Raw genomic sequence first — 23888 nt, 5'->3', positions numbered from 1 at the left:
TTAAAACAGAATCAGAACAATAAGCATATTAAAGTGTTATCAAAAACACATAATATCATGTCTCGAACAACAAATACATGTAGGTTGTACAAAAAATATGTTGCCAAAAACATAATTTTAAAATTAAGTTTATTTTTTCACTAAAAATAAACAAGTAGACGCTTCGCGTCTACTTTGGTCCGTGGGGACCAGTAGAATTTTTTAAAATTTTTGTCAGTATTACAAAAAAAAATCTCCAAAATTATCCAAGGAGTGCCCTAAACACGCGGTGGGCAAGAGACCTGCCTCCGTATCCTCATAAGGCTCTGAGTTCAAACCTTAGCCTCGGCATGGTGCTCTACCCAACTTTTTCTTATTTTAGTACTTCGAAAAAATTAACATCTATAGTAAATCCAAAAATCTCATCCATTATTCTCTAAGAGACCAACATACAAAATTGACAAAACACAAAGTCACGGTCTCACAACATGTAATTAAACGGGCTACACGTGTTTCGCTCTAGTTAGAGCATCATCAGGCCTTTAGAAGCCATCCACACACTTATGCTGTAACTGATGATGCTCTAACTAGAGCGAAACACGTGTAGCCCGTTTAATTACATGTTGTGAGACCGTAACTATATGTTTTTCTTTGTTTCTCGTCAATCTATAGTAAATACAGAGAGAAAAGGGAAGGTCTTATTATATATTATAATCAGAAATAAATTTCATGGACATATTACTTACTTATTTCTGGGTATCATGCTTCAGAGAACCATGATGTATTACAATACGCTCCGCTCTTTAATTTTAGTTTATTTATATTCTCAAAACTTGCATATATCAAAATTATGTCAGGGTTCTAAAATGAATCGGTAATAAAATCGTAAACCAGATCAACATTGGAAATATTTAAAAAAAAGATGCTTTGGTTCGATTGAAAAAAGTAGTATACTACCAAATAGTTACATCTATTCGGTGGCAATTAAGTTATAAAATTCTGTCTATTATTAATTTTAATAATATAAAGTGTACCCTTTAACTCTCAGCCATTATTTACAATTTAATTGTTAATTATGCCTAAAAAAATGAATTGACAACTTTGGTATTATTGGTATAAACAGCTTAATTCCTTTATGTAAAGCCACCTTAACATGTTTTTGCATAATTCTGACTCACGTTGGTTGCTATCGGGCTTAAGCCATAAAAATCGAAGAAAAAAAGAAGAAGACGCCCACTTTCACTTGTCATTTCAATGTCACTTTCCGGCCCACAAGCATAAACGCCACCGGCAACGGGAGTTCCCAAAATCGAAACAAATGTTGGAAGATATTTTTAAGTTTCCACATCTTTCTTACTTTTCTATATGAAAATAAAATGTAAGTATCACAATTAAACACATACGAAAGTTTTTTTTTTTAATTCAGTTTCATAATTACCAATTTTTAGTGAATAATCCTGAAATTTATGAAAATACATACATTTTAAGGTTATGTCATATATTTTGATTGTTATATTTGTGTTATATTTTGTTTTTGTGATTTTAGTGGACTACACCAACAAAGGTTATGTGTTTTGCACCAGATTGAAAGCATCATAGCGAAAAACGGACCTGTCATTTCTTTGAATTTCCAAAAGAGCCCCTGGAAAAAGAAAAATTAATATCTCTGCTAAGGAATACTAAGGTATTTTTACTAAATCTTTCATTTTTTTTAATATCTAAATGAGGTATTCTATAAATTTTGTTCCTTGTAGGCAAATGGATAAAAAACCTTCAGTCCATGCATTGGTATGTAATTAATATAATATTGACAAAAATACAATGAATGGCCTCTCTACTTTTCCACATGCAAAGAGGTTAACCAAGGAGAAATTAAAGAAATTGTCAGAAACCTAGGTAGGTCTATACTTCCAACTTATCTTTATTTATTCCGAAGCTTGATTTTTTTCAAGGTAAATACAGAATTGCTTAGGACAAACTTATCTATACCCAGTACAAGTTTGTCCACTTCTTTGAAGCATGGTACTTTAAACAGAGAAACTGTCAACGATTTGGTAGAAGGTGAGCCCATGTCAAATTCCAGTAAGAGACATGATTTCAATTTTGCACCAACAGCAGAGCCGAAATTCATTTTGCTTATTAAGTTTTGCAAATTAAGTTTTTCATATGAGCATATAAAAAATATTCATAACAAAGTTCAGTTGTATACAGGTTTGACATGTAATAAATATTTTGTAACCTTATTTAATAATAGTAATCTTATAAGTTAATTAGTTTTATACATTATTTAACTAATAATTGTATAGTTCACATAGAATAGATAGAAATTATATGTACATATATAAAAAATTTTATTAAGATAAGGAGAACATGTATTAAAGCATAACACATAATATAGACACACATGTAATATCTTTATTAAAAATTATAATTGTATGTTATGTAACATTAGAGCCTAAAAACATTAAGGAGAATAAAGGTTGTTATTGGCAAATGACAATATTATTTTCTCTATTTCCTACATTTTTGGTGAAGGGAATAGGCTTTGCCCTAAGAAGCCAGGTTAAACCAAGAGCAAAAAAGTTTATGTCTCATGAGTGTAAGTAAAGTAAACCTTTTTATTGAAAAGGCCATCCAAGATTAAAAAAAATATACTAAAAATATTAATGTTAATTCTTTAGCGACATCTAGGGTGGATATGCTGAATCAACTCATCAATTAATTCACTGTCGTACTGATGAAAGTTATGGCGTATTCACCAAAGTATGCAGATAATCGCTGAATTCAAAATAATTTCATTTGCGTTTTCAAATTATGCTTCAAATTCAAAACTTCTTTTTGTACCATAAAGGCCATTCAAAACTTAGTAGAAAAGTTTAATAAGTAAATTTTCCACGATTTATACGTGCCACAAGATAAAGGGAAAAGAGGGTCCCATTTATTAGGGTATTGGGATAAGACAACCAGGTTTTTATGTCGATTTTTTTTATTTTCCATTTTTATTTTGAAAAGCAATTGTAATAAAATATAAAAAGAATTAACATGAAAAGAATCGGTAATAAAAGAAACTATTAACGAATTAAATCGAAGCTATAGGGGCCGAGATATTAGTAAAAATGTGGGAAAAACAAAAGAAAACTGGTTTTTTCCCACGGAAATTTTTTTTTTTTTTTATGATTATTGACAAATTTTAGAGTAAGCCCTAAACTAACAATTTCCAGTAAAAAAACTAAATAAAAAAATAATTTTTTTTTTGGTCGAAAATCGAAAGGGGTATACCCACGAAAAATTTCAAAAAAATGATTTTTATTTTTTTCTAAATTAACTGTAACTCTGACAACTTTTTGTTTTAAATAAAAGTTCTCAGGAATATTATGAGGTATCCGTATGTCAAAACGAATCGATTCTAGCTATCATAGAATCGGAGAAAATTGAAAAAAACTGTAAAACATAAATATCGAATTATCAAGAGCCCTATGGAAAAATATCAATTTTTTATTTTTCTATCCTGCACTACTTCAGAGTACCTTTAAAAAAAGTTATTACCAATTTGACTCTAAAATGAACAGAAACCCTATTTCTTTGCAATTTTCGATTTTCGAACAAAATCCGGGGTCAAAATGACCATTTTTTCAAAATATGCTCCGAATTCAAAATTTCTTTTTTCTGGTTAAAGACCATTCAAAAACTAGTAAAAAAGCTTTATGATAAACTTTTCCACGATTCATACGAGTGCCACAATATAAATAGAAAGATTAGGTCCCATAAGAATTCATGTTTGGGGATAAGAAAACCGGGTTTTTTCGTGGATTTTTTTGATTTTTCAGTTTTATTTTTAAAAGCCAATAGTAATAAAATATCAAAAGAATTGACAGGAGAAGAATAAGAAATAAAAGAAACCATAAACGAATTGAATCGAAGCTATAGAAGCCGAGATATAAGTAAAAATGTGGGAAAAATAAAAGAAAACTTTCTTTTTCCCACCGTACAATTTTTTTTTCCTAAAATGATTATTGGCAAATTTTCAAGTAGGCCCTAAACTAACAATTTCCAGTAAAAAAACCCATTAAAAAAATAATTTTTTTTTTGGTCGAAAATCGAAAGGGGTGTATACTCACGAAAATTTTCGTAAAAATGATTTTTATTTTTTTCTAAATTAACTGTAACTCTGACAACTTTTTGTTTTAAATAAAAGTTCTCAGGAATATTATGAGGTATCCGTATGTCAAAACGAATCGATTCTAGCTATCATAGAATCGGAGAAAATTGAAAAAAACTGTAAAACATAAATATCGAATTATCAAGAGCCCTATGGAAAAATATCAATTTTTTATTTTTCTATCCTGCACTACTTCAGAGTACCTTTAAAAAAAGTTATTACCAATTTGACTCTAAAATGAACAGAAACCCTATTTCTTTGCAATTTTCGATTTTCGAACAAAATCCGGGGTCAAAATGACCATTTTTTCAAAATATGCTTCGAATTCAAAATTTCTTTTTTCTGGTTAAAGACCATTCAAAAACTAGTAAAAAAGCTTTATGATAAATTTTTCCACGATTCATACGAGTGCCACAATATAAATAGAAAGATTAGGTCCCATAAGAATTCATGTTTGGGGATAAGAAAACCGGGTTTTTTCGTGGATTTTTTTGATTTTTCAGTTTTATTTTTAAAAGCCAATAGTAATAAAATATCAAAAGAATTGACAGGAGAAGAATAAGAAATAAAAGAAACCATAAACGAATTGAATCGAAGCTATAGAAGCCGAGATATAAGTAAAAATGTGGGAAAAATAAAAGAAAACTTCCCTTTTCCCACCGTACAATTTTTTTTTCCTAAAATGATTATTGGCAAATTTTCAAGTAGGCCCTAAACTAACAATTTCCAGTAAAAAAACTCATTAAAAAAAAAAAATTTTTTGTTCGAAAATCGAAAGGGGTATACCCACGAAAATTTTCGAAAAAATGATTTTTATTTTTTTCTGAATTAACTGTGAGTCTGAGAACTTTTTGTTTCAAACAAAAGTTCTCGGGAATATTACGAGGTATCCGTATGTCAAAACGAATCGGTTCTAGCTATCATAGAATCGGAGAAAATTGAAAAAAACTGTAAAACATAAACATCGAATTATCAAGAGCCCTATGGAAAAATATCAATTTTTTATTTTTCTATCCTGCACTACATCAGAGTACCTTTAAAAAGGGTTATTACCAATTTGACTCTAAAATGAATAGAAACCCTATTTCTTTGCAATTTTCGATTTTCGAACAAAATCCGGGGTCAAAATGACCATTTTTTCAAAATATGCTCCGAATTCAAAATTTCTTTCTTCTGCTTAAATACCATTCAATAACTAGTAAAAAGGCTTTATGACAAATTTTTCCACGATTCATACGAGTGTCACAATCTAAAGAGAAAGATCAGGTCCCATAAGAAGCAATGTATTAGGATAAGAAAAAGTGGTTTGTTCCTTTTTTTTTTTTTTAATTTTTATTTTAAAAGACAATTATAATAAAATAAAAAAAATTTAAAGAAAAGAAAACGAATAAAAAATTTATCAACTTATTGAATTGAAGCTATAAAAGCGGTGATATCAGTAATATAGTAAAATAATACAAAAAATACACCTTTTTTTGACAAAGCATCAATGTCTTTTTTTTCTAAATTGATAAACTATTTATATAAATTTATTACCAATTTAGCAACCCCCACTAAAAGAACCCTAACTAAAATAAAACTATTATTACTATTATTTTTTTTCCAGATATTTATACCTTGTCTTAACCTTTATGCTGCTATTACTATTATTATAAATATTATCTTTTTTGTAAATGTCCTTAAACCTTAAAACACCCTTTATAATACGATTACTATAATTATAAATAATATTTTCCTTATGAAAGCACTAAAACCCTAAAATATGCTGACGATTAATATTACTTTTATTATAAATAATATTCTCCTTATTAATGCACTTAAACTTTAAAACACCCTGTAGATTAATATTACTATTATTATAAATATTATTTTCCTTATAAATGCCTTAAAACCTTAAAACCCCCGGTATATTCCGATTACTATTAAGACAAATAATATTTTCCTTATTTATGCCCTCAACCTTAAAACCCCTCGTATAATTCTATTTCCATACTATTATTATCCTCATAAATGTTCCGTAATATCAATACCCTCTGTATATTTCAAATATATATTTCTTAATATTTATATTCATTTTATTTATCCTAGTAATTTATCAAGAAACCGCGTAAAATTGTCCCCATAATACTAATAATATTCATTAATAAAATAACTCATGACGTCACGAGACGAACACGACGCGTTTATAATTGTTGCCAGGCATCCTCCAACCTTCTCTCAAACCGCTTTTCCTACTCTAACTCGTAGCGCAAACGGGCCGAATTTGCCGCCACAATACCCCGAAAACCCCGCGCTTACGTCATCTGGCCATGTGCGACTCGATAGTGACGTCGTCCGTATGCCTTTACATTGGGTCAATTTGGTGCTGGACCGCCAACGTTATTGTACCATGAGCTGGCTCCCTGTGTCTCGAGGGTATGACTGGTTGATTGGAACGGCTTATTTTTGGGGGTTTTTCTTAAATAACAGCGGGCCCCCGGAAAATGGTAACATTTGAAGAAAAACGGTTTTTAGTGGATTATAGCCAGATAGTGTCCGGTGGTTTCAGAAAAAAAATGGTTGTCGTAGGTGTCATAGGTATGCCGGTATTAAGCGTCAAAGTTAAAAAAAGGTGTAGAGCAAAAACTACTCTACGTAGAAGGTTGTAGAGTATGTCGAAAAATAGGATTTAAATAGTTCTTAAAACGCTGAAAGTTTGAAGTTTCTAGGTGCCGCCAATAAAGAGTTATTAAGAAAAATAGAAAAAATCGGTCAAAAAAAGGCTCAAAAAGGGGTTTATATTTGTTAACACAGCTCACCCTGTATAATACGTAGCACCATGAATAATACCTCTATTTAATCCTAAAGGATTAAGCTTTCAAACGGTGTTAACAAAAAAAATAAAAAAAATTTTTTAGAAGTAAAAAAAAATTTATTTCTCGAAAAATTCACTTTTTTTTTTTTGAAAAAAAAAATTTTAAGTTTGAGCTCGTTTATCTCGGAAGCAGTTTCTTTTGGAAAAAAATAGTTTTAATAAAAAAGAAAGCTACATTTACGTAGAAAAGGGCTGTTTTATTTGCATTATCGGGAACATTACCGTTTAGGCCCCACAGCCGTTTAAGTCCGCGAGGTACCGCGCAAAAAGTTCAAAATTCATTCACAGAAAAATCCGACTTCTAAAGGGTTTATCTTAAAAAGCGCCCTTTGGGAGCAGGTTTCCGTGGAGGTCTTTGATGTAAATGAGTTTCATAAAATTCGGCTCAGTCAATTTTCCCCCACCCGCCAAAGATCCTGTTTTCGCGAAAAAAGCAGTTTTTTGCCACGCCCGCCCCTTCGGGGCGGCGTGGCCAAAAAAAATTTACATCATCACGTAGCCTCAACTTTCCTACATAACACAGTGAAAACCAGAAAAAAAAATACACCATAGAACAAAAGTTATTAGCGTTTATGTGTCGCAAGTCGGAACCTCCACCATTTTTTTCCGGTGCGTTCTTACAATACGCTTCGCGTATTGTAACAAGTAGACGCTTCGCGTCTACTTTAGTCCGTGGGGACCAGTAGAAATTTTAAAAATTTTTGTCAGTACTACAAAAAAAAAATCTCCAAAATTATCCAAGGAGTGCCCTAAACACGCAGTGGGGAAGAGACCTGCCGTACCCTCATAAGGCTCTGAGTTCAAACCTTAGCCTCGGCATGGTGCTCTACCCAACTTTTTCTTTTTTTAGTACTTGGAAAACATTAACATCTATAATAAATCCAAAAATCTCATCCATTATTCTGTAAGAGACCAACATACAAAATTGACGAAACACAAAGTCACGGTCTCACAACATGTAATTAAACGGGCTACACGTGTTTCGCTCTAGTTAGAGCATCATCAGGCCTTTAGAAGCCATCCACACACTTATGCTGTAACTGATGATGCTCCAACTAGAGCGAAACACGTGTAGCCCGTTTAATTACATGTTGTGAGACCGTGACTTTGTGTTTTTCTTTGTTTTTCGTCAATCTATAGTAAATACAGAGAGAAAAGGAAAGGTCTTATTATATATTATAATCAAAAATAAATTTCATTGAAATATTACTAACTTATTTCTGGGTATCATGCTTCAGAGAACCATGATGTGTTACAATACGCTCCGCTCTTTAATTTTAGTTTAGTAGAAAATATTCTCAAAACCTGCATATATCAAAATTATGTCAAGGTTCTAAAATGAATCGGTAATAAAATCGTAAACCAGATCAACATTGGAAATAATTTAAAAAATTTGCTTTGGTCCGATTGAAAAAAGTACTATACTAGCAAATAGTTACATCTATTCTGTAGCAATAAAAGTTATAAAATTCTGTCTATTATTAATTTTAATCTTATAAAGTGTATCGTTTAACTCTTAGCCATTATTTACAATTTAATTGTTAATTATGCCTAAAAAAACGAATTAACAACTTTGGTATTGTTTGGAAGGTAAACAGCTTAATTCCTTTATGTAAAGCCACCTTAACATGTTTTTGCATAATTCTGACTCACGTTGGTTGCTATCGGGCTTAAGCCATAAAAATCGAAGAAAAAAAGAAGAAGACGAAGAGACTTTCACTTGTCATTTCAATGTCACTTTCCGGCCCACAAGCACAAACGCCACCGGCAACGGAAGTTCCCAAAATCCAAACAAATGTTGGAAGATATTTTTAAGTTTCCACATCTTTCTTACTTTTCTATATGAAAATAAAATGTAAGTATCACAATTACACACATACAAGTTTTTTTTTTTTAATTCAGTTTCATAATTACCAATTTTTAGTGAATAATCCTGAAATTTATGAAAATACATACATTTTAAGGTTATGTCATAATGTTTTGATTGTTATATTTGATTTTGTTTTTGTTATTTTAGTGGACTACACCAACAAAGGTTATGTGTTTTGCACCAGATTGAAAGCATCATAGCGAAAAACGGACCTGTCATATCTTTAAATTTTCAAAAGAGCCCCTGGAAAAAGAAAAATGAATATCTTTGCCAAGGAATACTAAGGTATTTTTACTAAATCTTTCATTTTTTTTAATACCTAAATGAGGTAATCTATAAATTTTGTTCCTTGTAGGCAAATGGATAAAAAACCTTCAGTCCATGCATTGGTATGTAATTGTTGACAAAAATACAATGAATGGCCTCACTACTTTTCCACATGCAAAGAGGTTAACCAAGGAGAAATTAAAGAAATTGTCAAAAACCTAGGTAAGTCTATACTTCCAACTTATCTTTATTTTTTTCAAAGCTTGATTTTTTTCAAGGTAAATACAGAATTGCTTAGTACAAACATATCTATACCGATTTCAAGTTCGTCCACTTCTTTGGAGCATGGTACTTCAAACAGAGACACTGTCAACAATTTTGTAGAAGGTGAGCCGGTGTCAAATTCCAGTAAGGGACATGATTTCAATTTTGCACCAACAGCAGAGCTAAAATTCATTTTGCCGCAAAAAACTGGAGGATGTGAAAGAAAAAAGTGCAGAAGTTAAAATTAAGTTTTTCATATGAGCACATAAAAAATAATCATGACAAAGTTCAGTTGTATACAGGTTTGACATGTAATAAATATTTTTGTAATCTTATTAAGTTAATTAGTTTTATACATTATTTAAATAATAATTGTATACTTCACATAGAATATGCAGAAATTATATGTACATATATAAATTTTTTTATTAAGATAAGGATAACATGTATTAAAGCATAACACATAATATAGACACACACGTAATATCTTCATTAAAAATTATGATTGTATGTTATGTAGCATTAGAGCCTAAAAACATTAAGGAGAATAAAGGTCGTTATTGGCAAATGACAATATTATTTTCACTATTTCCTACATTTTTGGTGAAGGGAATAGGCTCTGCCCTAAAAAGCCAGGTTAAACCAAGAGCAAAAAAGTTTAGGTCTCATGAGTGTAAGTAAAGTAAACCTTTCTATTAAAAAGGCCATCCAAGATAAAAAAAATATACTAAAAATATTAATGTTAATTCTTTAGCGACATCTAGGGTGGATATGCTGAATCAACTCATCAATTAATTCACTGTCGTACTGATGAAAGTTATGGCGTATTCACCAAAGTATGCAGATAATCGCTGAATTCAAAATAATTTTATTTGCGTTTTCAAATTATGCTTAAAATTCAAAACTTCTTTTTTTACCTTAAAGGCCATGCAAAACTTAGTAGAAAAGTTTATTAAGTAAATTTTCCACGATTTATACGTGCCACAAGATAAAGGGAAAACAGGGTCCCATTTATTAGGATATTGGGATAAGAGAACTAGGTTTTTATGTCGATTTTTTTTATTTTCCATTTTTATTTTGAAAAGCAATTGTAATAAAATATAAAAAGAATTAACAGGAAAAGAATCGGTAATAAAAGAAACTATTAACGAATTGAATCGAAGCTATAGAAGCCGAGATATTAGTAAAAATGTGGGAAAAACAAAAGAAAACTGGTTTTTTCCCACGGTACAATTTTTTTTTTTTTTTAATGATTATTGACAAATTTTAAAGTAAGCCCTAAACTAACAATTTCCAGTAAAAAAACTCAATAAAAAAAAAATTTTTTTTTTGGTCGAAAATCGAAAGGGGTATACCCACGAAAAATTTCAAAAAAATGATTTTTATTTTTTTCTGAATTAACTGTGAGTCTGAGAACTTTTTGTTTCAAACAAAAGTTCTCGGGAATATTACGAGGTATCCGTATGTCAAAACGAATCGGTTCTAGCTATCATAGAATCGGAGAAACTTGAAAAAAACTGTAAAACATAAATATCGAATTATCAAGAGCCCTATGGAAAAATATCAATTTTTTATTTTTCTATCCTGCACTACTTCAGAGTACCTTTAAAAAAGGTTATTACCAATTTGACTCTAAAATGAACAGAAACCCTATTTCTTTGCAATTTTCGATTTTCGAACAAAATCCGGGGTCAAAATGACCATTTTTTCAAAATATGCTCTGAATTTAAAATTTCTTTTTTCTGGTTAAAGACCATTCAAAAACTAGTAAAAAAGCTTAATAGCAAAATTTTCCACGATTTAAAGGAGTGCCACAATATAAAGAGAAAGATTAGGTCCCATAAGAATTCATGTTTGGGGATAAGAATACCGGGTTTTTTCGTGGATTTTTTTGATTTTTCAGTTTTATTTTTGAGAGCCAATAGTAATAAAGTATTAAAAGAATTGACAGGAGAAGAATAAGAAATAAAAGAAACCATAAACGAATTGAATCGAAGCTATAGAAGCCGAGATATAAGTAAAAATGTGGGAAAAACAAAAGAAAACGTCCTTTTTCCCACCGTACAATTTTTTTTTCCTAAAATGATTAATGGCAAATTTTAAAGTAAGCCCTAAACTAACAATTTCCAGTAAAAAAGCCCAATAAAAAAATAATTTTTTTTTTGGTCGAAAATCGAAAGGGGTATACCCACGAAAAATTTCGAAAAAATGGTTTTTATTTTTTTATAAATAAACTATAACTCTGATAACTTTTTGTATTAAATAAAAGTTCTTGGGTATATTAAGAGGTATTCGCCTGTCAAAACGAATTGGTTCTAGCTATTATAGAATCGGAGAAAATTGAAAAAAACTGTAAAACATAAATATCGAATTATCAAGAGCCCTATGGCCAAATTTTAATTTTTTATTTTCCTATCCTGTACTACTTTAGAGTACCTTTAAAAAAGATTATTACCGATTTGACTCTAAAATGAACGGAAAACCTATTTCTTTGCATTTTTCGATTTTCGAACAAAATCCGGGTCAAAATGACCATTTTTTCAAAATATGCTCCGAATTCAAAATTTCTTTTTTCTGGTTAAAGACCATTCAAAAACTAGTAAAAAAGCTTTATGACAAATTTTTCCACGATTCATACGAGTGTCACAATCTAAAGAGGAAGATCAGGTCCCATAAGAAGCAATGTATTAGGATAGGAAAAAGTGGTTTGTTTCTTGTTTTTTTTTTTTTAATTTTTATTTTAAAAGGCAATTATAATAAAATAAAAAAAATTTAAAGAAAAAAAAAACGAATAAAAAAATTTATCAACTTATTGAATTGAAGCTATGAAAGCCGTGATCTCAATAATATAGTAAAAAATATATAAAAATACACCTTTTTTTGACACCGCATCAATGTCTTTTTTTTCTAAATTGATAAACTATTAATATAAATTTATTACCAATTTAGCAACCCCCACTAAAAGAACCCTACTAAAATAAAACTATTATCACTATTATTTTTTTTCCTGATATTTATACCTTGTCCTAACCTTTATGCTGCTATTACTATTAATATAAATATTATCTTTCTTGTAAATGTCCTTAAACCTTAAAACACCCTTTATAATACGATTACTATAATTATAAATAATATTTTTCTTATGAAAGCACTAAAACCCTAAAATATGCTGAAGATTAATATTACTTTTATTATAAATAATATTCTCCTTATTAATGCACTTAAACTTTAAAACACCCTGTAGATCAATATTACTATTATTATAAATATTATTTTCCTTATAAATGCCTTAAGACCTTAAAACCCCCCGTATAATTCTATTTCCATACTATTATTATCCTCATAAATGTTCCGTAATATCAATACCCTCTGTATATTTCAAATATATATTTCTTATATTATATTCATTTATTCTTATTTATCATATATTCATTCTTTCTTATTTATATTCATTTTATTTATCCTAGTAATTTATCAAGAAACCGCGTAAAATTGTCCCCATAATACTAATAATATTCATTAATAAAATAACTCATGACGTCACGAGACGAACACGACGCGTTTATAATTGTTGCCAGACATCCTCCATCCTTCTCTCAAACCGCTTTTCCTACTCTAACTCGTAGCGCAAACGGGGCCGAATTTGCCGCCACAATACCGAAAACCCCGCGGTTACGTCATCTGGCCATGTGCGACTCGATAATGACGTCGTCCGTATGCTTTTACATTGGGGCAATTTGGTGCTGGACCGCCAACTATTTTGTACCATGCGTTGGCTCCCGTGGTGTCGACGGTATGATTGGTTGATTGGAACGGCTTATTTTTGGGGGTTTTTCTTAAATAACAGCGCATTGCGGGAAAACGGTAACATTTGAAGAAAAACGGTTTTTAGTGGATTATAGCCAGATAGTGTCCGGTGATTTCAGAAAAAAAATGGTTTTCGTAGGTGTCATAGGTATGCCGGTATAAAGCGTCAAAGTTAAAAAAAGGTGTAGAGCAAAAACTGCTCTACGTAGAAGGTTCTAGAGTACGTCGAAAAATAGGATTTAAAAAGTTCTTAAAACGCTGAAAGTTTGAAGTCTCTAGGTGCCGCCGATAAAGAGTTATTAAGAAAAATAGAAAAAATCGGTCAAAAAAAGGCTCAAAAATGGGTTTATATTTGTTAACACAGCTCACCCTGTATAATACGTAGCGTCATGAGTAATACCTCTATTTAATCCTAAAGGATTAAGCTTTCAAACGGTGTTACCAAAAAAAATTTAAAAATTTTTTTAGAAGTAGAAAAAAATTAATTTCTCGAAAAATTCACTTTTTTTTTTTTTGAAAAAAAAAATTTTAAGTTTGAGCTCGTTTATCTCGGAACGAGTTTCTTTTGGAAAAAAATAGTTTTAATAAAAAAGAAAGCTACATTTACGTAGAAAAGGGCTGTTTTATTCGCATTATCGGGAACATTACCGTTTAGGCCCCACAGCCGTTTAAGTCCGCGAGGTACCGCGCAAAAAGTTCAAAATTCATTCACAGAAAAATCCGACTTCTAAAGGGTTTATCTTAAAAAGCGCCCTTTGGGAGTTGCTTTGCATAAAGGCCTTTGACGTCAATGAGTTTCAGAAAATTTGGCTCAGTCAGTTTTCCACAAGTTGCTGCACCGACTGTTTTCGCGAAAAAAGCGGTTTTTTGCCACGCCCGCCCCTTCGGGGCGGCGTGGCCAAAAAAAATTTACATCATCACGTAGCCTTAACCTTCCCACATAAAACGGTGAAAACCAGAAAAAAAAATTCGCCATAGAACAAAAGTTATTAGCGTTTATGTGTCGCAAGTCGGAACCTCCACCATTTTTTTCCGGTGCGTTCTTACAATACGCGAAGCGTATTGTAACAAGTAGACGCTTCGCGTCTACTTTAGTCCGTGGGGACCAGTAGAAATTTTAAAAATTTTTGTCAGTACTACAAAAAAAAAATCTCCAAAATTATCCAAGGAGTGCCCTAAACACGCAGTGGGGAAGAGACCTGCCGTACCCTCATAAGGCTCTGAGTTCAAACCTTAGCCTCGGCATGGTGCTCTACCCAACTTTTTCTTTTTTTAGTACTTGGAAAACATTAACATCTATAATAAATCCAAAAATCTCATCCATTATTCTGTAAGAGACCAACATACAAAATTGACGAAACACAAAGTCACGGTCTCACAACATGTAATTAAACGGGCTACACGTGTTTCGCTCTAGTTAGAGCATCATCAGGCCTTTAGAAGCCATCCACACACTTATGCTGTAACTGATGATGCTCCAACTAGAGCGAAACACGTGTAGCCCGTTTAATTACATGTTGTGAGACCGTGACTTTGTGTTTTTCTTTGTTTTTCGTCAATCTATAGTAAATACAGAGAGAAAAGGAAAGGTCTTATTATATATTATAATCAAAAATAAATTTCATTGAAATATTACTAACTTATTTCTGGGTATCATGCTTCAGAGAACCATGATGTGTTACAATACGCTCCGCTCTTTAATTTTAGTTTAGTAGAAAATATTCTCAAAACCTACATATATCAAAATTATGTCAGGGTTCTAAAATGAATCGGTAATAAAATCGTAAACCAGATCAACATTGGAAATAATTTAAAAAATTTGCTTTGGTCCGATTGAAAAAAGTACTATACTACCAAATAGTTACATCTATTCTGTAGCAATAAAAGTTATAAAATTCTGTCTATTATTAATTTTAATATTATAAAGTGTATCGTTTAACTCTTAGCCATTATTTATAATTTAATTGTTAATTATGCCTAAAAAAACGAATTAACAACTTTGGTATTGTTTGGAAGGTAAACAGCTTAATTCCTTTATGTAAAGCCACCTTAACATGTTTTTGCATAATTCTGACTCACGTTGGTTGCTATCGGGCTTAAGCCATAAAAATCGAAGAAAAAAAGAAGAAGACGAAGAGACTTTCACTTGTCATTTCAATGTCACTTTCCGGCCCACAAGCATAAACGCCACCGGCAACGGAAGTTCCCAAAATCCAAACAAATGTTGGAAGATATTTTTAAGTCTCCGCATCTTTCTTACTTTCCTATATGAAAATAAAATGTAAGTATCACAATTACACACATACAAGTTTTTTTTTTTAATTCAGTTTCATAATTACCAATTTTTAGTGAATAATCCTGAAATTTATGAAAATACATACATTTTAAGGTTATGTCATAATGTTTTGATTGTTATATTTGATTTTGTTTTTGTTATTTTAGTGGACTACACCAACAAAGGTTATGTGTTTTGCACCAGATTGAAAGCATCATAGCGAAAAACGGACCTGTCATATCTTTAAATTTTCAAAAGAGCCCCTGGAAAAAGAAAAATGAATATCTTTGCCAAGGAATAGGTACTAAGGTATTTTTACTAAATCTTTCATTTTTTTTAATACCTAAATGAGGTAATTTATAAATTTTGTTCCTTGTAGGCAAATGGATAAAAAACCTTCAGTCCATGCATTGGTATGTAATTGTTGACAAAAATACAATGAATGGCCTCACTACTTTTCCACATGCAAAGAGGTTAACCAAGGAGAAATTAAAGAAATTGTCAAAAACCTAGGTAAGTATATACTTCCAACTTATTTTTATTTATTTCAAAGCTTGATTTTTTTCAAGGTAAATACAGAATTGCTTAGTACAAACATATCTATACCCAGTACAAGTTCGTCCACTTCTTTGAAGCATGGTACTTCAAACAGAAACACTGTCAACAATTTTGTAGAAGGTGAGCCGGTGTCAAATTCCAGTAAGGGACATGATTTCAATTTTGCACCAACAGCAGAGCTAAAATTCATTTTGCCGCAAAAAACTGGAGGATGTGAAAGAAAAAAGTGCAGAAGTTAAAATTAAGTTTTTCATATGAGCACATAAAAAATAATCATGACAAAGTTCAGTTGTATACAGGTTTGACATGTAATAAATATTTTTGTAATCTTATTAAGTTAATTAGTTTTATATATTATTTAAATAATAATTGAATACTTCACATAGAATATGCAGAAATTATATGTACATATATAAATTTTTTTATTAAGATAAGGACAACATGTATTAAAGCATAACACATAATATAAACACACACGTAATATCTTCATTAAAAATTATGATTGTATGTTATGTAGCATTAGAGCCTAAAAACATTAAGGAGAATAAAGGTCGTTATTGGCAAATGACAATATTATTTTCTCTATTTCCTACATTTTTGGTGAAGGGAATAGGCTCTGCCCTAAAAAGCCAGGTTAAACCAAGAGCAAAAAAGTTTAGGTCTCATGAGTGTAAGTAAAGTAAACCTTTCTATTAAAAAGGCCATCCAAGATAAAAAAAAATATACTAAAAATATTAATGTTAATTCTTTAGCGACATCTAGGGTGGATATGCTGAATCAACTCATCAATTAATTCACTGTCGTACTGATGAAAGTTATGGCGTATTCACCAAAGTATGCAGATAATCGCTGATTTCAAAATAATTTTATTTGCGTTTTCAAATTATGCTTAAAATTCAAAACTTCTTTTTTTACCTTAAAGGCCATGCAAAACTTAGTAGAAAAGTTTATTAAGTAAATTTTCCACGATTTATACGTGCCACAAGATAAAGGGAAAAGAGGGTCCCATTTATTAGGGTATTGGGATAAGACAACTAGGTTTTTATGTCGATTTTTTTTATTTTCCATTTTTATTTTGAAAAGCAATTGTAATAAAATATAAAAAGAATTAACAGGAAAAGAATCGGTAATAAAAGAAACTATTAACGAATTGAATCGAAGCTATAGAAGCCGAGATATTAGTAAAAATGTGGGAAAAACAAAAGAAAACTGGTTTTTTCCCACGGTACAATTTTTTTTTTTTTAAATGATTATTGACAAATTTTAAAGTAAGCCCTAAACTAACAATTTCCAGTAAAAAAACTCAATAAAAAAAAAATTTTTTTTTTGGTCGAAAATCGAAAGGGGTATACCCACGAAAAATTTCGAAAAAATGATTTTTATTTTTTTCTGAATTAACTGTGAGTCTGAGAACTTTTTGTTTCAAACAAAAGTTCTCGGGAATATTACGAGGTATCCGTATGTCAAAACGAATCGGTTCTAGCTATTATAGAATCGGAGAAAATTGCAAAAAACTGTAAAACATAAATATCGAATTATCAAGAGCCCTATGAAAAAATATCAATTTTTTATTTTTCTATCCTGCACTACTTCAGAGTACCTTTAAAAAAGGTTATTACCAATTTGACTCTAAAATGAACAGAAACCCTATTCCTTTGCAATTTTCGATTTTCGAACAAAATCCGGGGTCAAAATGACCATTTTTTCAAAATATGCTCTGAATTTAAAATTTCTTTTTTCTGGTTAAAGACCATTCAAAAACTAGTAAAAAAGCTTCATGACAAATTTTTCCACGATCCATACGAGTGCCACAATATAAATAGAAAGATTAGGTCCCATAAGAATTCATGTTTGGGGATAAGAAAACCGGGTTTTTTCGTGGATTTTTTTGATTTTTCAGTTTTATTTTTGAGAGCCAATAGTAATAAAGTATTAAAAGAATTGACAGGAGAAGAATAAGAAATAAAAGAAACCATAAACGAATTGAATCGAAGCTATAGAAGCCGAGATATAAGTAAAAATGTGGGAAAAACAAAAGAAAACTTCCTTTTTCCCACCGTACAATTTTTTTTTCCTAAAATGATTAATGGCAAATTTTAAAGTAAACCGTAAACTAACAATTTCCAGTAAAAAAACTCAATAAAAAAAAAATTTTTTTTTTGGTCGAAAATCGAAAGGGGTATACCCACGAAAAATTTCGAAAAAATGATTTTTATTTTTTTCTGAATTAACTGTGAGTCTGAGAACTTTTTGTTTCAAACAAAAGTTCTCGGGAATATTACGAGATATCCGTATGTCAAAACTAATCGGTTCTAGCTATCATATAATCGGAGAAAATTGAAAAAAACTGTAAAACATAAATATCGAATTATCAAGAGCCCTATGGCAAAATTTTAATTTTTTATTTTCCTATCCTGTACTACTTTAGAGTACCTTTAAAAAAGATTATTACCGATTTGACTCTAAAATGAACGGAAAACCTATTTCTTTGCATTTTTCGATTTTCGAACAAAATCCGGGTCAAAATGACCATTTTTTCAAAACATGCTCCGAATTCAAAATTTCTTTTTTCTGGTTAAAGACCATTCAAAAACTAGTAAAAAAGCTTTATGACAAATTTTTCCACGATCCATACGAGTGCCACAATATAAATAGAAAGATTAGGTCCCATAAGAATTCATGTTTGGGGATAAGAAAACCGGGTTTTTTCGTGGATTTTTTTGATTTTTCAGTTTTATTTTTGAGAACCAATAGTAACTGGATATAAAAAGAATTGACAGGAGAAGAATAAGGAATAAAAGAAACCATAAACGAATTGAATCAAAGCTACAGAACCCGCGATACTATAGTAAAAATGTGGGAAAAACAAAAGAAAACTGGTTTTTTCCCACCGTACAATTTTTTTTCCTAAAACGATTATTGGCAAATTTTAAAGTAAGCCCTAAACTAACAATTTCCAGTAAAAAAGCCCAATAAAAAAATAATTTTTTTTTTGGTCGAAAATCGAAAGGGGTATACCCACGAAAAATTTCGAAAAAATGGTTTTTATTTTTTTATAAATAAACTATAACTCTGATAACTTTTTGTATTAAATAAAAGTTCTTGGGTATATTAAGAGGTATTCGCCTGTCAAAACGAATTGGTTCTAGCTATTATAGAATCGGAGAAAATTGAAAAAAACTGTAAAACATAAATATCGAATTATCAAGAGCCCTATGGCAAAATTTTAATTTTTTATTTTCCTATCCTGTACTACTTTAGAGTACCTTTAAAAAAGATTATTACCGATTTGACTCTAAAATGAACGGAAAACCTATTTCTTTGCATTTTTCGATTTTCGAACAAAATCCGGGTCAAAATGACCATTTTTTCAAAATATGCTCCGAATTCAAAATTTCTTTTTTCTGGTTAAAGACCATTCAAAAACTAGTAAAAAAGCTTTATGACAAATTTTTCCACGATTCATACGAGTGTCACAATCTAAAGAGGAAAATCAGGTCCCATAAGAAGCAATGTATTAGGATAGGAAAAAGTGGTTTGTTTCTTGTTTTTTTTTTTAATTTTTATTTTAAAAGGCAATTATAATAAAATAAAAAAAATTTAAAAAAAAAAAAACGAATAAAAAAATTTATCAACTTATTGAATTGAAGCTATGAAAGCCGTGTCCTCAATAATATAGTAAAAAAAATATAAAAATACACCTTTTTTTGACACCGCATCAATGTCTTTTTTTTCTAAATTGATAAACTATTAATATAAATTTATTACCAATTTAGCAACCCCCACTAAAAGAACCCTAACTAAAATAAAACTATTATTTCTATTATTTTTTTTCCAGATATTTATACCTTGTCCTAACCTTTATGCTGCTATTACTATTATTATAAATATTATCTTTCTTGTCAATGTCCTTAAACCTTAAAACACCCTTTATAATATGATTAATATAATTATAAGTAATATTTTCCTTATAAATGCCTTAAAACCTTAAAACCCCCCCGTATAATTCTATTTATATACTATTATTATCCTCATAAATGTTCCGTAATATCAATACCCTCTGTATATTTCAAATATATATTTCTTAATATTTATATTCATTTTATTTATCCTAGTAATTTATCAAGAAACCGCGTAAAATTGTCCCCATAATACTAATAATATTCATTAATAAAATAACTCATGACGTCACGAGACGAACACGACGCGTTTATAATTGTTGCCAGACATCCTCCATCCTTCTCTCAAACCGCTTTTCCTACTCTAACTCGTAGCGCAAACGGGGCCGAATTTGCCGCCACAATACCCCGAAAACCCCGCGCTTACGTCATCTGGCCATGTGCGACTCGATAATGACGTCGTCCGTATGCCTTTACATTGGGTCAATTTGGTGCTGGACCGCCACCGTTATTGTACCATGAGCTGGCTCCCTGTGTCTCGAGGGTATGACTGGTTGATTGGAACGGCTTATTTTTGGGGGTTTTTCTTAAATAACAGCGCATTGCGGAACAACGGTAACATTTGAAGAAAAACGGTTTTTAGTGGATTATAGCCAGATAGTGTCCGGTGATTTCAGAAAAAAAATGGTTTCCGTAGGTGTCATAGGTATGCCGGTATAAAGCGTCAAAGTTAAAAAAAGGTGTAGAGCAAAAACTGCTCTACGTAGAAGACTGTAGACTATGTCGAAAAATAGGATTTAAAAAGTTCTTAAAATGCTGAAAGTTTGAAATTTCTAGGTGCCGCCAATAAAGAGTTATTAAGAAAAGTAGAAAAAAACGGTCAAAAAAAGGCTCAAAAAGGGGTTTATATTTGTTAACACAGCTCACCCCGTATAATACGTAGCACCATGAATAATACCTCTATTTAATCCTAAAGGATTAAGCTTTCAAACGGTGTAAACAAAAAAAATTAAAAAAATTTTTTAGAAGTAGAAAAAAATTTATTTCTCGAAAAATTCACTTTTTTTTTTTCGAAAAAAAAAATTTTAAGTTTGAGCTCGTTTATCTCGGAAGGAGTTTCTTTTGGAAAAAAATAGTTAAAATAAAAAAGAAAGCTACATTTACGTAGAAAAGGGCTGTTTTATTCGCATTATCGGGAACATTACCGTTTAGGCCCCACGGCCGTTTAAGTCCGCGAGGTACCGCGCAAAAAGTTCAAAATTCATTCACAGAAAAATCCGACTTCTAAAGGGTTTATCTTAAAAAGCGCCCTTTAGGAGCTGCTTTATATAAAGGCCTTTAACGTCAATGAGTTTCAGAAAAATCGGCCCGGTCAGTTTTCCACAACGACTTAATCAAATTTTTTTTGTCAAAAAACCGTTTTTTGCCATGCCCACCCCTTCGGGGTGGGCGTGGCGAAAAAATTTTTTCACCGTTATATACTCTCATCCTTCCTACATATAACGGTAAAAACCGGAAAAAAAAATTCGCGATAGAACCAAAGTTATTAGCGTTTATGTGACGCAGGGTCCGAAAATCCCTCAATTTAGCTGGATGCGTTCTTACAATACGCGAAGCGTATTGTAACAAGTAGACGCTTCGCGTCTACTTTAGTCCGTGGGGACCAGTAGAAATTTTAAAAATTTTTGTCAGTACTACAAAAAAAAAATCTCCAAAATTATCCAAGGAGTGCCCTAAACACGCAGTGGGGAAGAGACCTGCCGTACCCTCATAAGGCTCTGAGTTCAAACCTTAGCCTCGGCATGGTGCTCTACCCAACTTTTTCTTTTTTTAGTACTTGGAAAACATTAACATCTATAATAAATCCAAAAATCTCATCCATTATTCTGTAAGAGACCAACATACAAAATTGACGAAACACAAAGTCACGGTCTCACAACATGTAATTAAACGGGCTACACGTGTTTCGCTCTAGTTAGAGCATCATCAGGCCTTTAGAAGCCATCCACACACTTATGCTGTAACTGATGATGCTCCAACTAGAGCGAAACACGTGTAGCCCGTTTAATTACATGTTGTGAGACCGTGACTTTGTGTTTTTCTTTGTTTTTCGTCAATCTATAGTAAATACAGAGAGAAAAGGAAAGGTCTTATTATATATTATAATCAAAAATAAATTTCATTGAAATATTACTAACTTATTTCTGGGTATCATGCTTCAGAGAACCATGATGTGTTACAATACGCTCCGCTCTTTAATTTTAGTTTAGTAGAAAATATTCTCAAAACCTACATATATCAAAATTATGTCAGGGTTCTAAAATGAATCGGTAATAAAATCGTAAACCAGATCAACATTGGAAATAATTTAAAAAATTTGCTTTGGTCCGATTGAAAAAAGTACTATACTACCAAATAGTTACATCTATTCTGTAGCAATAAAAGTTATAAAATTCTGTCTATTATTAATTTTAATATTATAAAGTGTATCGTTTAACTCTTAGCCATTATTTATAATTTAATTGTTAATTATGCCTAAAAAAACGAATTAACAACTTTGGTATTGTTTGGAAGGTAAACAGCTTAATTCCTTTATGTAAAGCCACCTTAACATGTTTTTGCATAATTCTGACTCACGTTGGTTGCTATCGGGCTTAAGCCATAAAAATCGAAGAAAAAAAGAAGAAGACGAAGAGACTTTCACTTGTCATTTCAATGTCACTTTCCGGCCCACAAGCATAAACGCCACCGGCAACGGAAGTTCCCAAAATCCAAACAAATGTTGGAAGATATTTTTAAGTCTCCGCATCTTTCTTACTTTCCTATATGAAAATAAAATGTAAGTATCACAATTACACACATACAAGTTTTTTTTTTTAATTCAGTTTCATAATTACCAATTTTTAGTGAATAATCCTGAAATTTATGAAAATACATACATTTTAAGGTTATGTCATAATGTTTTGATTGTTATATTTGATTTTGTTTTTGTTATTTTAGTGGACTACACCAACAAAGGTTATGTGTTTTGCACCAGATTGAAAGCATCATAGCGAAAAACGGACCTGTCATATCTTTAAATTTTCAAAAGAGCCCCTGGAAAAAGAAAAATGAATATCTTTGCCAAGGAATAGGTACTAAGGTATTTTTACTAAATCTTTCATTTTTTTTAATACCTAAATGAGGTAATTTATAAATTTTGTTCCTTGTAGGCAAATGGATAAAAAACCTTCAGTCCATGCATTGGTATGTAATTGTTGACAAAAATACAATGAATGGCCTCACTACTTTTCCACATGCAAAGAGGTTAACCAAGGAGAAATTAAAGAAATTGTCAAAAACCTAGGTAAGTATATACTTCCAACTTATTTTTATTTATTTCAAAGCTTGATTTTTTTCAAGGTAAATACAGAATTGCTTAGTACAAACATATCTATACCCAGTACAAGTTCGTCCACTTCTTTGAAGCATGGTACTTCAAACAGAAACACTGTCAACAATTTTGTAGAAGGTGAGCCGGTGTCAAATTCCAGTAAGGGACATGATTTCAATTTTGCACCAACAGCAGAGCTAAAATTCATTTTGCCGCAAAAAACTGGAGGATGTGAAAGAAAAAAGTGCAGAAGTTAAAATTAAGTTTTTCATATGAGCACATAAAAAATAATCATGACAAAGTTCAGTTGTATACAGGTTTGACATGTAATAAATATTTTTGTAATCTTATTAAGTTAATTAGTTTTATATATTATTTAAATAATAATTGAATACTTCACATAGAATATGCAGAAATTATATGTACATATATAAATTTTTTTATTAAGATAAGGACAACATGTATTAAAGCATAACACATAATATAAACACACACGTAATATCTTCATTAAAAATTATGATTGTATGTTATGTAGCATTAGAGCCTAAAAACATTAAGGAGAATAAAGGTCGTTATTGGCAAA

General features: G+C 30.8%; 1 long non-coding RNA gene across 20 annotated transcripts; it reads left to right on the top strand.

Annotated features, from left to right (window-relative positions):
• Window positions 1-315: 315 nt before the first annotated feature.
• Window positions 316-23888, top strand: LOC126740227 (uncharacterized). 20 transcript variants are annotated; one of them, XR_007661837.1, is made up of 4 exons: window positions 316-1357; window positions 1526-1663; window positions 15855-15988; window positions 23335-23655. It is a non-coding gene; the product is annotated as an uncharacterized LOC126740227 (long non-coding RNA). The 20 variants fall into 20 exon arrangements; XR_007661838.1 differs by lacking the exon at window positions 15855-15988 and adding an exon at window positions 9218-9351; XR_007661836.1 differs by lacking the exons at window positions 1526-1663; window positions 15855-15988 and adding exons at window positions 9010-9147; window positions 23145-23278 and having other exon boundaries at window positions 324-1357.

The sequence above is a fragment of the Anthonomus grandis genome, chromosome 9 (genome assembly GCF_022605725.1).
Source record: "Anthonomus grandis grandis chromosome 9, icAntGran1.3, whole genome shotgun sequence".
Classification (NCBI taxonomy): Eukaryota; Metazoa; Arthropoda; class Insecta; order Coleoptera; family Curculionidae; genus Anthonomus; species Anthonomus grandis.
Note: the sequence above shows the minus strand (reverse complement) of the source record. Positions and strands in the feature narration are given on the sequence as shown.